Source organism: Megascapheus bottae, chromosome X, assembly GCF_031878675.1.
Source record: "Megascapheus bottae isolate mThoBot1 chromosome X, mThoBot2.hap1, whole genome shotgun sequence".
In the NCBI taxonomy this organism is placed as follows: domain Eukaryota; kingdom Metazoa; phylum Chordata; class Mammalia; order Rodentia; family Geomyidae; genus Megascapheus; species Megascapheus bottae.
Window position 1 is genome coordinate 71,528,112 of NC_143547.1, and position 12,809 is coordinate 71,540,920.

A 12,809-nucleotide genomic window follows, 5' to 3' on the forward strand; every position below is an offset into this window, starting at 1 on the left:
TCATGTATTTTTTAGCCTAGTGCCTCACACCTGTAGTCCTAGCCATTCAGGAGGCCAAAATCTTAGACGTCTGAAGTATCCTGGGCAAGAAAGTCCATGAGACTTATTTCCAATTAAGCAATATAAAGACAGAAGTGGAATTGTGGTTAAAGTGGTAAAGCACTAACCTTAAGCACAAAAGCTCAGGGACAGTACCTAGTTCCTGAGTTCATACCCAGAACTGAGACACAAGCACATGAGTGCACAAACTACCCAGCCCAGTCTGACTAGTCCATTTCACCTGTAAGTACATTAAGCAAAGATGTTCTGTCTCTCATGTACAACCCAGAGCCACTACCCCCAGTTTTAGTCTCAACCTGTATAAATCTTAGAGTAGAGCCTGGAGGATACAAAGGACAAGGACTTTCATGGAGCAGGAAAGCAGAGCTGAGTAGAGATATCCTGTAATGAAGCCTCCCTTGCCTTCCCCAAGGACCAGATTGCTCCTGAGCTGCCTCCAGCTGAGTCCACAACTCCACACTACTCAAGTCCCTGGCTCAAGTGTCCTGCAGTACTACTCAGCGACCACTAGGGGGAGCAAAATCGGTGCTAATAGAAAGGAACACCTGAGGAACTGGCTGAGCAGCCACTTCCTGGTTCATGTGGCCTGCAATGCTGCCTAGCTGCCACCAGGGGGAGCCAAGCAGGTGGCCAAGAGAAAAAAGGGAAAATGTAAATAACCTGTCAGCCTTTCAGGTCCCCTCTACCTCTGTCAACAGCAGCTAGGGTAACAACAGGATACCAGGTTCACATTCAGCAGAGAAACAAGTGCACACACCCTCAGTGTACCACTCAATGCATTTTCTCAAACCAAATTCTGTGTTGTATACTGGGAAGACACGAGTATGACAGTAGTCTTGAACCATTGGGATGAATGACTAAGATTTGGCATGCTACATACCTTGATAACAAAGAAACAGATGTACCAGAGCACTAAAGAGGGGGCCAAAGCCAGAATTGGTCAGGAAAGAATCCCTGGAGATAATTACTTTGACCCTTGAAGCAGAAGTTGGTCACCAGGTGCTGGTGGCTCACGCCTATAATCCTAACTACTTGGTGGGTTGAAATCTGAGGATCACATTTCAAAGCCAGTCTGGGCAGGAAAGTCCATTAGACTGCTATTTCCAGTTAAGCACCAGAAAACCAGAAGTGGCACTGTGGCTCAAAGTGGTAAAGCTCTATCCTTGAGCAAGAAAAGTTCAGAGATAGCACCCAGGCCCTGAGTTCAAGCTCCACAACCAACTAAAAAGAAAAAAAATTGGCCAAAGCAGCAGCTGGTGGCTCACACCTGTAATCCTACCTACTTAGAAGGCTGAGATTTGAGAATTGTGGTTTGAAAACAACCTGGGCTGAAAAGTTCTTGGGGCTTATCTCCAATTAATGATTAAGAAGCTAGAATTAGGGTTGTGGTGAAGTGCTAGCCTTGGGGAAAGCTATGGGACAACACGTAGGCCCTAAGTTCAAATAACAGGACTAGCACACATTAAAAAATAAAACAGCCAGTGCGGTGGCTCACACTTGTAATCCTAGCCACTCAGGAGGTTGAAATCTGAGAATCAAGGTTCAAAGCAAGCCTGGGCACAAAAAGACCTGAGACTCTTCAATTAACCTCTAGAAAACGGAAAATGGAGCTTGGCTCAAGGGTAGGGCGGTAGCCTTGCGCTGTGGAGCTAAGCTAAGGGATAATGCCCATGCCCAGGGGTAGGGTGGTAGCCTTGAGCTGAAGAGCTCAGGGACAACACCCAGGCCTAGTTCAAGCCCCATGACCCACAAAAAAAGAAAGAAAAATTAGAGGAATCAGCTTTTTTTTTCTTCCTTTTCTTTTTTTTGGTCGGTCGTGGGGCTTAAAGTCTGAACTCTGGGCTGGGCACTGTCCCTGAGCTCTTCAGCTCAAGGGTATCTTGAGTCACAGTGCCACTTCCTACTAAAGGAACTGGAATGACCATCATGAGGGATGCAAACAACAGATGCTGGCATGGATGTGGGGTAAAAGAACCCAAATACACTGATGGTGGGAATATAAATTAGTTCAACCACTCTGGAAAGCAGTTTGGAGACTCAAAGACAAGACAAAACAAAACAAAAACCAAAAACAACTCTGGAACATTTATTTCAAAGATCACAATCCAAGATACAGGAAAGCCACCATGTTCTTGTGTGCAGTATTCACCATAGCCAAGATAAGGAAACAGGCCCGATGCCCCTCAATGGATAAGTAGATCAAAAAATGCGGTGTGCATACACAATGTCATTTTATTCATCTAGTAGGAAGAATATTACATCATTTGCAAGGGAATGGCTAGATTTGGACCTGAGACTCTTTTTTTTTTTTTCTGCCAGTCCTGGGCTTGAGCTCAGGGGCTGAGCACTGTCCTTGGAGTTTCTCAAGGCTGGAGTTCTACCACTTGAGCCTCAGCACCACTTCTGGCTTTTTTCTATATATGTGGTACCAAGGAATCGAACCCGGGTCTTTGTACATGCTAGGCAAGCACTTTAACCACTAGGCCAAACTCCCGGCGGGAATGGCTAGATTTGGAAAAATTATGTTAAGTGAAAGTAAGTCAAGCCTAAAGAGAAAAAAAAAGATGCATGTTTTATCCCAGATATGGAAGCTAGAACAGATTTATAGATATACAAGTAAATATATACATGGTCATATGCAAGTTTACAGATGTATTAACTAAAGTGTTCCGTTTGAAGGGAAGAATTCAAATGGTGTAATACCTTAGAAAAAGTAACTCAGTCCAACAAAATGAATACTAAGAAACTAGTATTTGAAGGGAATGGGAGGGAGGACAAGGTGAGGGGATAGACAATCAAGACAGGAAGAGGGAGAATGTAGTCATAATATTCAGTACATATTTTATGAACATAGCAAAACTGAGGGAGAGAGGCTGGGTTGGAAGGAATGGAGAAGAATGATGAAAAGGGTAATGTCCTAAACTCATATTGTTACTGTACCTGGTAAATTGTATATACATTTATTTGTTTATTTGATTGGGAGGGGATGAGGGCAAGGAAATAGGGACAAAAATATGAGAAGGGGTATAACAAAGAAAAAATGAAGAGTAATGTCCATCAAGATACATTGTTTGCATAAACTGTTTACTGGTACTTCCTTTATACAACTACTTAAGGATAAGCAAAATATGAAGAAACCATGCAGAAGATTATGGAAGCAAATAAGAATCCTTCCCCATAATCCTTCATGTCATGACAATCATGATGATTTTGCTGTGCTTGGGTGCGCTGCTCAAATGAAGCCATAGCAGCAGCAGGTTAACTAATGACCCAAGTCAAGGCCCAGACTTAGAACCTGAACAGGGAATAGCAAATGGGAACTCAGCCAAAAGCAAGGCAAAGGCAGGAGAGTTTGTATGTGGGCTGAAAAGTTAGCCCTAGTATCCTTTAAATGTGCTTTATAAAATTTGGAGTATATAAGGTTGATCCCACAGCCTTACATATGCTCTGCAAACATCTACCACTTCAGCCATTAAACTTAAATCGAGGGGCTTCTGAAATACCTCTCCAACAGGTCAATTTCAGACAATTCTTCCCTTATATACAATTGTTATTTAATATCTATTTGTATGTATGTATGCATGCATGCATGCATGTGCACAAGTGCCAGTCCTGGGGCTTGAAATTCCAATCTGGGGACGGTATCTAAGCTTTTTCTTTGGCTCAAGGCTAACACTCTACCACTTGAGCCACAGGTCCATTTTTGGCTTTTTGATGATTCATTGGAGAGAAGAATCTCCGGTGACTTTGAGCCATGATCCTCAGATCTCAGCTTCCTGAGAAGGTAGCATTATAGGTGTGAGCTACTGATACCTGGCTATTTGCCTTTTTGAAAAGTGGAAAGTTTATAAGTCATAAGCTTAGTGCCCAGTGACTTCTCACTTACCCAGCATACCACACTGGTCAAAACCCAGAACATCACTAGTGTTAGGTTCCAAAGGTTCAAGGGGATAGACAGAGAGCTGGTACAACAACTGCACAGCTTTATTAAGAGGAGAAAGCCTGTGGAGGAAGGCTCCAGCCAGATGTAGAGATTCACCCCTTGTTGACAGGGTAAAGCATTTGCAATGAGGAACACTAATATGATGGGAGGAGGGATTGGTAAGAGGGCAGCTTACCAATGGTGAAACATTCACAGTTGGTCATTGGAAGGGGCAAAAGGGTGGAGTGATAGTAACTTGAATGGGTTAGAGCCAGACAGATGAGGGGAGAGGGTAAATAAAGCAGGAGTATTTTAAAATCAAAACACTGGTACCTACCAATATGAGCCACCCACACACATGGGGACATAGTAAGACAAGTGTGTTTGTAAATCAAAGCATTAGTCTGGAACCTCAAGATAAAGATATCTGCTATTCAAACCCAACAACTGACCTGCCTCCCCCCCATGAAAGCCCTTCTTGTTCCTTTCTGCCACTACTCTCCTAACAAGAATAATCACTGCCTATGTGGAATACACCTGTCTGGCCTAGCAGAAAGATGCTAACAGCTGATCTGACCCATCCCAACTCTAGACTGAGTGTGGATGTGGATTCTTACATCCATCCATCAATGTCACTTCGTCTATGCAGCTAAGGTCTGGAAATAGTTCCCAAACACATATCCATGCTCCAATTTGACTTCCTGATATCCCAGAAGCTCAATGTAGTGGTTCATAGCATGGGGTATAGAGTCTAACTTGAGTTCAGTTTCCAACTCTCCAACTTCCTAGGTGGTGTGACTTATTCAAGAGCAGAACTGATCTGTGGTGGTGGTGGTAGTGGTGTTATGAGGGTGAAAAACTACAAATCATAGGGAAAGCCTGGGACAGTGTTACAGAAGTCAGTCATCTATCAATGGTAGAGATTGTTATTATTATTGCCATGCTGGAGATTGAACTCAGGATCTCCTGTTCATGGAGTTTGAGCTCAGGACCTTGGTGCTTGAGATCTTTTGCTCAAGGCTTGTGCTCAACCACTTTGAGCCATAGCCCCACTTCAAGATTTTTAGTGATTCATTGGAGAAAAGAGTCTCATAGACTTTCCTGCCCAGGTTGGCTTGAAACCTTGATCCTCGGATCTCAGACTCCCTGAGTCACTAGGATTACAGGCATGAGCCACCAGCATTTGGCCGGTTATTTTAAAAATATTTTTGATTGTTATTATTAAGGTGATATACAGAGGGGTTACAACAGCATCAGGTAAAGAATACATTTCTTTTTGGAGATTGTTACCCCTTCCTTGGCTTTTTTGAGGTAAGATGTCACTTTAAGCCTAGGCTAGCCTGGACACAGATTGTCCTATTTATGCTTCACCATATCACCGTGGCTGGCAGGGGTGTCCCCCTTGCACTCAGCCATTGGTTGAGATGAAGTTGTACAAAATTTTATGCCCAGACTGGCCTCAGACTACAATCTCCCATCTCTGCTTTCCCTCCAAAAAATCTAGAATTACAGGCTTGACTACCTGTTAGGCTTCTGGTAGTCAGTACCAGGAAATGTTAGTTCCCCTCCGACCCCTGGGGAAGAATGAGTCAATACTGGTTGTAGCTCTGTTCTGTGGGTGGCAGAAGCAGAGCAAGCTTTGTTGGAAAGAGTAGCTATAGGGTGGTGTTCTTTCCAACGCCTCCAGGGAGCTTGCGGCTTGTCATTGAACAGAGTCCACCGCCTTCCTTTCCACTCCAACTCAGAACTCAGTGAAGGCTTGGATAGAACACAGAGAAATTCTCATTGAAAGACCAATTCCTCTCCGTAGGTTGAGGTCTGCATGGTCCCAGGCCTACAACTGTACTTTACTTTCTCCTTGGTATTGTGGAGTAAAGGCCCTTTGGGAGGTTCGAGGCTAGCCCAACTCCATAGCATAGCCTAACCTCCATAAGTTCTTTCTTCTCTTTAACAAGTGGTACTGGCTGCCATGTTTAGAGTTGTCCAAGTGAGGCTTCAAGTGGCGACCAATACACCAATTTGGTGATTAAATGAGGATTTACTTTTGTCAGTCCTGGGGCTTCAACTCTAGGCCTGGGCTTTGTCCCTGAGCTCTTCAGCTCAAGGCTAATGCTTTAGCCCTTTGAGCCACAACACCACTTCTGCTTGTTCAGGTGGTTAATTGGAGATAAGAGTCTCACATGCTTTCCTGCCCAGACTGGCTTGGAACCAAGATCCCTAGATCTCAGCCTTCTGATTAGATAGGATTACAGGAGTGAGCCACTGGCACCTGGATGTAAATGAGGATTTTTAACACTAAATGTCCAAAATATAATTTGAGATAACCTTTACTTTCAAGCTATGTTACTGCACATGTCTGTTAGAGTGAAAGAGTATGTAAAAATTAAACAGATGTAGGACATGATAGTTCTACAGGGGATGAGCTCTCTCATTATTGTATATAATTTATAAACTACTCATCTGTATTTTTTTCCTGCAGAGAAATCTGTCTCAGCCTGTAGATTTATGGAGTTGCCATTCTCTCTGCCAACAGCAGAGGGCCTCATTAGCACAACTCAAAATCATTGGCAAATATATGTGAAGGAAATTTGCCAAGGTTCTAGAAGCACAGTAAAACTTTAACAGAAATGGGCAAGAAAATTGGCTGCTCAGCTAAATTCCTTCCCCCCAAAATTGGATTTTATAAGATATTAAGGGTTGAGTACAACCTTGTTCTAATTTTTGTAGTTGAAAACTCATCTAAAATCTACCAGTCATGTTCACTTCTAAAGCTGGTATAGAGTGGCTAGACCTGGAAAATAAAAATATAGAAAGTCAAATTTGCATGGTAGTTCAGGCCTGTAATCAGAGCTACTCAGGAGGCAAGGATAAGAAGATTATAAGTTCGACGACAGCCTAGGCAAAGGTAACAAGTGACACCCTATCTCAGAAACAAAATACAAGCAAAAATGGCTGGGAGGTATGGCTCAAATGATAGAATAAAGTACAAGGCCCTAGGATCAATGTCCAATACTCACAGCAATAATCAAACCAAAACAAATAAAAACCAAGGTGTCAGATAACAACTCTAGGCCTAGACCCAAGAAATAACATAGTGTTGGGATGCCAAAGTTTTCTGTTGCCTCGAATATCCTAGATTAAGGTGCTGCAGAGGCTGTCAGTGGACACAGACCTACTACTAAGGCTGGGTGCTGCAATCCTAGCTACTCAGGAGGCTGAGATCTGAAGATTTGTGTTTTGAAGTCAGCGCAGGCAGGAAAGTCCATGAGTCTCTTATTCCCAATGAACTAGAAAAAAATCCAGAAGTGGAGCTGTGGCTCCATTAGTAGAGCACTACCCTTGAGCAAAGGTGCTCAGTCAGGGACAGTAGCCAGGCTCTGACTGGCACGCAGAAACCTATTTTGGGTGGTATGCAAAGGAGTGGGAAGAGACACAGAAATCGAGGGAGGAAGGGGGAGTAAATTTAGTCAATATATACAATTGTACATTATATAAAAATGAACTATATACCTTGAAGAAAAGGATGGGGAGGAAATGGAAGAGAAGAAGATAACAGGGTAACACTGGCCAAAAAAAAGCACTATACTCATAACCTGACCATGGAATTGTAACTCCTTTGTACAAATACTTAATAATTATTATAAATAAATAAGCATAGAAAGAAAGAAAATGATGGTCATGATTTGGAGAGAAGCTAAGATTATAGTGGATCTGTGGCCCACATAGAATAGCTTATCTATTTGGCATCTGTGTCTGACAGTAAGGGAACAAAAGGCATCTTTCTTATTGCCACCTGACTGATACATCAAGAGCATGTTCTGATGCCTGATGACTTGCTGTCCTGAGACATGGGTGTGTCTGCAAAGGCTGATGTAGACCCTTGATGAAACGAATTTACATCAGGCATTTCCAGAAACATGCTTATGGCCTGAATCAATGACAGTAAGTTTCTCACTACTGTTTCTCAGAGGATTTAGCTCTAGGGAACACCATTTTGTTTGCTTCCATGTAGGGAAGAACCATGGATACATTGTATGTATGGGAATGGCACAATGAACTGCCATCCTTGCTTTGTAAAACCAATATATGTCAATAAAAAAATGAAATACCCACCAGTGTCTCATGCCTGTAATTCTAGCTACTCAAGAGGCTGAGATCTGAGGATCGGGGTTTGAAGCCAGTCCAGGTAGTTAAGGCCATGAGATGCTTCTCACCAATTAACTACCAAAAAAACCTGAAAGCTGTGGCTCAAGTGGTAGAGTGCTAGCTAGACTTGAGCAAAAAGAAGCTCAGGAACAGCACTCAGGCCCTCAGTTCAAGGCCCTGGACTTGTGCTAATAAGATAAGATGGCATTTGTGAAGTATGAAAACTATTCTAACAATTAAAATCATTCTAGATGAAAAATTATGAAGGGGAGCCAGAAAACTTTGAGATACAAGTGCCCTACTACAGCCAAATAGCCTGAAGAAAACTTCGTCCCCCTTCTTCTTCTTCTTCTTCTTCCTCCTCCTCCTCCTCCTCCTCCTTTTGTTGGTTGTGGAGTTTGAATTCTCAGCCGGGACATTGTCCCTGAGCTCTTTAGCTCAAGGCTACCACTCTACCACTTGAGCCACAACACCACTTCTAATTTTCTGGTGGTTAATTGGAGATCAGAGTTTCATGGATTTTCATACCCAGGCTGGCTTTGAACCTGAATCCTCAGATTTCAGCCTCTTGATTAGCTAGGATTACAGACGTAAGCCACAGGCACTGGGCTCAACCCTCTTATCAAGAAAGGGCATAGTGAGAAGAATTTCGTCTCCAGCCTGCTCATGCTGTGCCTCACCCCATGCTTCACAAAATCATACTATGAAGTTGAGAATTTCCTTGTCACCAGGTAATGATGAAGTCCAGTAACCCTTGGTACTGAAACATTCTTTGTTGTTTTCCTGACATTCACATTCAACTGTACAACCTGGTGACAGTGATTCATGCCTGTAAACCGAGGGATTTAGGAGGCTGATGTTTGAGAATGGTATAAAGTCAGCCCAAGCAGACAACTAGAGAGCCTCTTTTCTCTGATTAACCAACAAGAAGCAGGAAGTACAGGGAGCAAAAAAAAAAGCTGAACAAGAAAAGCATGGGGCTTTGATTGAGTTTGAGCCTTAATACCATCTGAGTACAAGTACTTATACACATACTCTAATCTCTCTCTCCTATACACAGCACACACACACACACACACACACACACACACACACACACACACACACACACATCAGGAGGCATCCTGGTGTTTATTGGACTGAAATCCGGCAAGCCATCAAGGTTGTCTTACTGAACACCAGTGGCTACCACTCAAAGTCCAGGCAAGGAGATGGGAGAAAGTTCTAGAAGCTGACCTGAGTGGTTAGATTCCACCCTCTTAACAACTTTATTAAATTCCCGATAGGTGCCAGTGGCTCTCGTGTTCAATCCTACCTACTCAGGAGGCTAAGATCAGAGGATCACAGTTCAAAGCCAACCCGGGGAAAAATAGTCCCTGTGAGACTCTTATTTCCAATTAATCACTAAAAAACCAAAAGTGCAACTGTGTCTCAAAGTGGTAGATCTCAAGGACAGCACCCAGGCTCTGAGTTCAAGCCCCACAACGGACCCAATGTCCCTATAGCTGTTTGTTTCTCTTTTAAAAAATCAATTACAATATATAGGAAGAACATAAACAGTTTAAGTCATATGTATTCTCCAGGAAAGCCAATTTGCTTGTCTATGAGGTAGATCTATCTGTCAGGATTGCCATGTGGATTAAATATGCATAGGAAGCCCCTTAGTATCTAGGAGTCACTAGACAATATTAATTTTCTCTTTCTCTTTGAGAGAAGAGCTCCCTGTGTAGCAATGCTAACCTTGAAGTTGTGATCTTCCTACCTCTGCCTCCCTAGTACTGTACTGGGATTCTAGACACATGTTACCCTCCTCAGCTCCAGTTCCTTCCTTTTTTCAATATCAAGGATAACCTTTGGCAACCTCAGCTAACCCTCTGAACTTTGAATGACATTATTATCTCAGCAACCAATGCTTTTGTTGAAAACAAAAGCCAGATTTAACAAAAATCCAGGCAGTATAAAATATTATTCACTGCAAAGGAAGTCCCGCCTAACCTAGGCCACAATCTCCCCCTTCCTTTCCATAGAAACAACCACTGCTACACATTTCTTCTAGAGGAGTTCTATGAATATGCATACCTATTAGTCTTCCATGTGACTCTTCGAGACTTGCTGTTGTACACTTTTGCATGCTAATTTTAGCTTCTAATTGCCTGGCAGAAGGCAGTTGATCTTGAGGGTCTGTAGGAAAAACAGCCCTGCTTTGAAACCTGTTGCCACTGGCATTGAGAGGATGTTGTGAAGGATGTTATTCATTGTATCCCACAGCATCCTCTCTGAGGACCCTGGGAGAACTTCCTGTCTGATCTTAGGGACTGAAAGCAGTTGCCCTTCTGAGTAAAGAGTTTGTTTTTATCTTCTGGATATTGTGAATTGTGTAACAGCCATGTTTCCCCTTTCCTGTTGGTCATTAGAAAGCTGAAGGGCCAATTTGGGGCCCACCCTTGGTGGCTGCCGAGGGTTTTATGGCATATATCTGTAGCCTTGTGCTTGGCTGAGCTTTGCATCCCTCTCCTGCATTTTGATCTTTCTGCATTATTGTCGCAACATATTTGTCACACATTCATAAAGTACTTGAACTCTTTTCTGAGAGAAGGTGGCATTGCACTAATGAAATAACAGCCTGATGGTTTTACTTGACCTTCAGTCTCCCTCCACCCCTCCCACCAGACTTGCCATCATATGCTTCCCTATGCTCCCCTCTGGCCTGCTTGACAATTACTGCCCCTACCAACCTTTCATATCAGCCAGATATCATTGCTTTTGGACCTAGGGGAATGTCCTGCTTGTCACTGTACCTGACATCTGTCCTCACCTCCACACACATTGTGTACACCATCTGAATACTTGCTTTGATCATTGTAGATGATCAAAGATGGGGGAACCAGGAACTACATAGTAAGACCATTTCCAACCACTTCAGAGTTCAGCTTGCTGACATGGATTTTGTTGGCAGCATATGCAACTGAGGAAAGTCATCTGAATATCACTTATTGGTTTGGCCAAACTGGGCAAAGCCTCAAGGGAAGACAGATGAGACAATGAGATTATTCCAGAGAGGAGAGGAAGTTATTGGAAGGAGCTGCATCCCAGAGTAACCATCTCTGTCTCCCAGGTAAAGGACGAAGAGTAGTCTCTGGAAAAGAGCAGGAAGACTCCACAGAAATATTCAGCTCTAAATTCTATTCCTAGACCCTGACAACGAGACACTAAGAAAGGTCCGACAAGTCTTGTCCATTCCTGGGCTCTAGCTTTCTAACTCAGAAAAACAGAAAGGTAGGTGATCAGCTGGGCACAGGTGGCTCACGCCTATAATCTTAGCTACTCAGGAGCCTGAGATCTGAGGATCATGGTTCAGAGCCAGCCATGGCAGAAAAGTCCCCATGACACTCTAGACTTACTCTAATTAAACACTAGAAATCTGGAAGTGGCTGCAGCTCAAAGGTAAAGTGCTAGTCATGAGCACAAAGAGGCTCACAGCCAGTGCCCAGACCCTGAGTTCAAGCCTCACCATAATCGACAAAAAAAAAGAAAGAAAGAAAAAAGAAAAGTAGATGATCTTTAAGAGTCATTGTAGGCTTAACAGCTCATGCTAAATTGCTCCCTACTATTCTTTAATGGCATGTAGCCATCCCTGGGAGGAGGAGAAAGTCCATCTCCCAGCCTCCTACGTCGTCAAGCTCAGGCTCCAGCAGTACGGATGGGTAACTTGACCCAAGGATGACTTCTACACTCTGGCTGCCAGCCCTTTATCCGTACAGTGTAGATCCTGCAACTCCCAATTCAATTGGCAAAGCTACTCCTTGACCCAAATTCAAGTTTAACATTGTAACAAGTTCTGATAGGCCCACTACTTAGCTAATTGTAGCACTTTAGGGTTCCATTGTTATCAGTGTAGAGCAGAGAGAATGACTCTGAATGGGGTCACTTCATTCTTGCCATGATAGCGCTCATCAGCACCGCAGAAGTTGACAGTCCTCACAAGTTAATAGTGGCCTTTTGAAAAGGCTCATTTTTTTTAAATACGATTTTTTGTAGGCCAATTATAAAGTAAGATTTTTATTAGCATTTATTAGTTATACAAAGGGGGGTTGCTGCGGTATTTATATAAGGTTTCAGCATTTCCCAATACAATTCATCCCTTCCATTTATTTTTCCCATTTCTCATAATTTTCATTGGGTTAGGGGAGGCTTGAACTCAGGGCCTGCGCACTGAGTTCTCTTGGCTATTTGAGCCACAGCTTCATTTCTGTTTTTTGGTGATAAATTGGAGATAATATTTTCATGGAACTTCCTTCCTGGCCTGCCTTTGAATAATAATCCTCAAATCTCTATTATTCTGTTTCCATACATGCAATTAAACTATATGGTCCATATTTTTCCATACTCATCTTCATTAGTCCTCCCCTTCCCACTGGTGTCGACCTCTACCCCATGACTTTTACCTTCCTATTATTCATTGTCTATCTTTCCTTTTTTTCCTCAAACAATCTAGGTATGGAACCAAGGTTAGCCTTAACCCACTATATAAACTAGGCTACCTTTAAGCTCATGATCCTCCTGTCTTCCAAGTACTGGGAATACAGGTGGGAGCTACCACACTTAGCCAATATTGGTGTCATCATTTACCACCTCTACCATCTTCCTGCCAAGTCATCAATCTCCAGAGCTTCAGTGATCA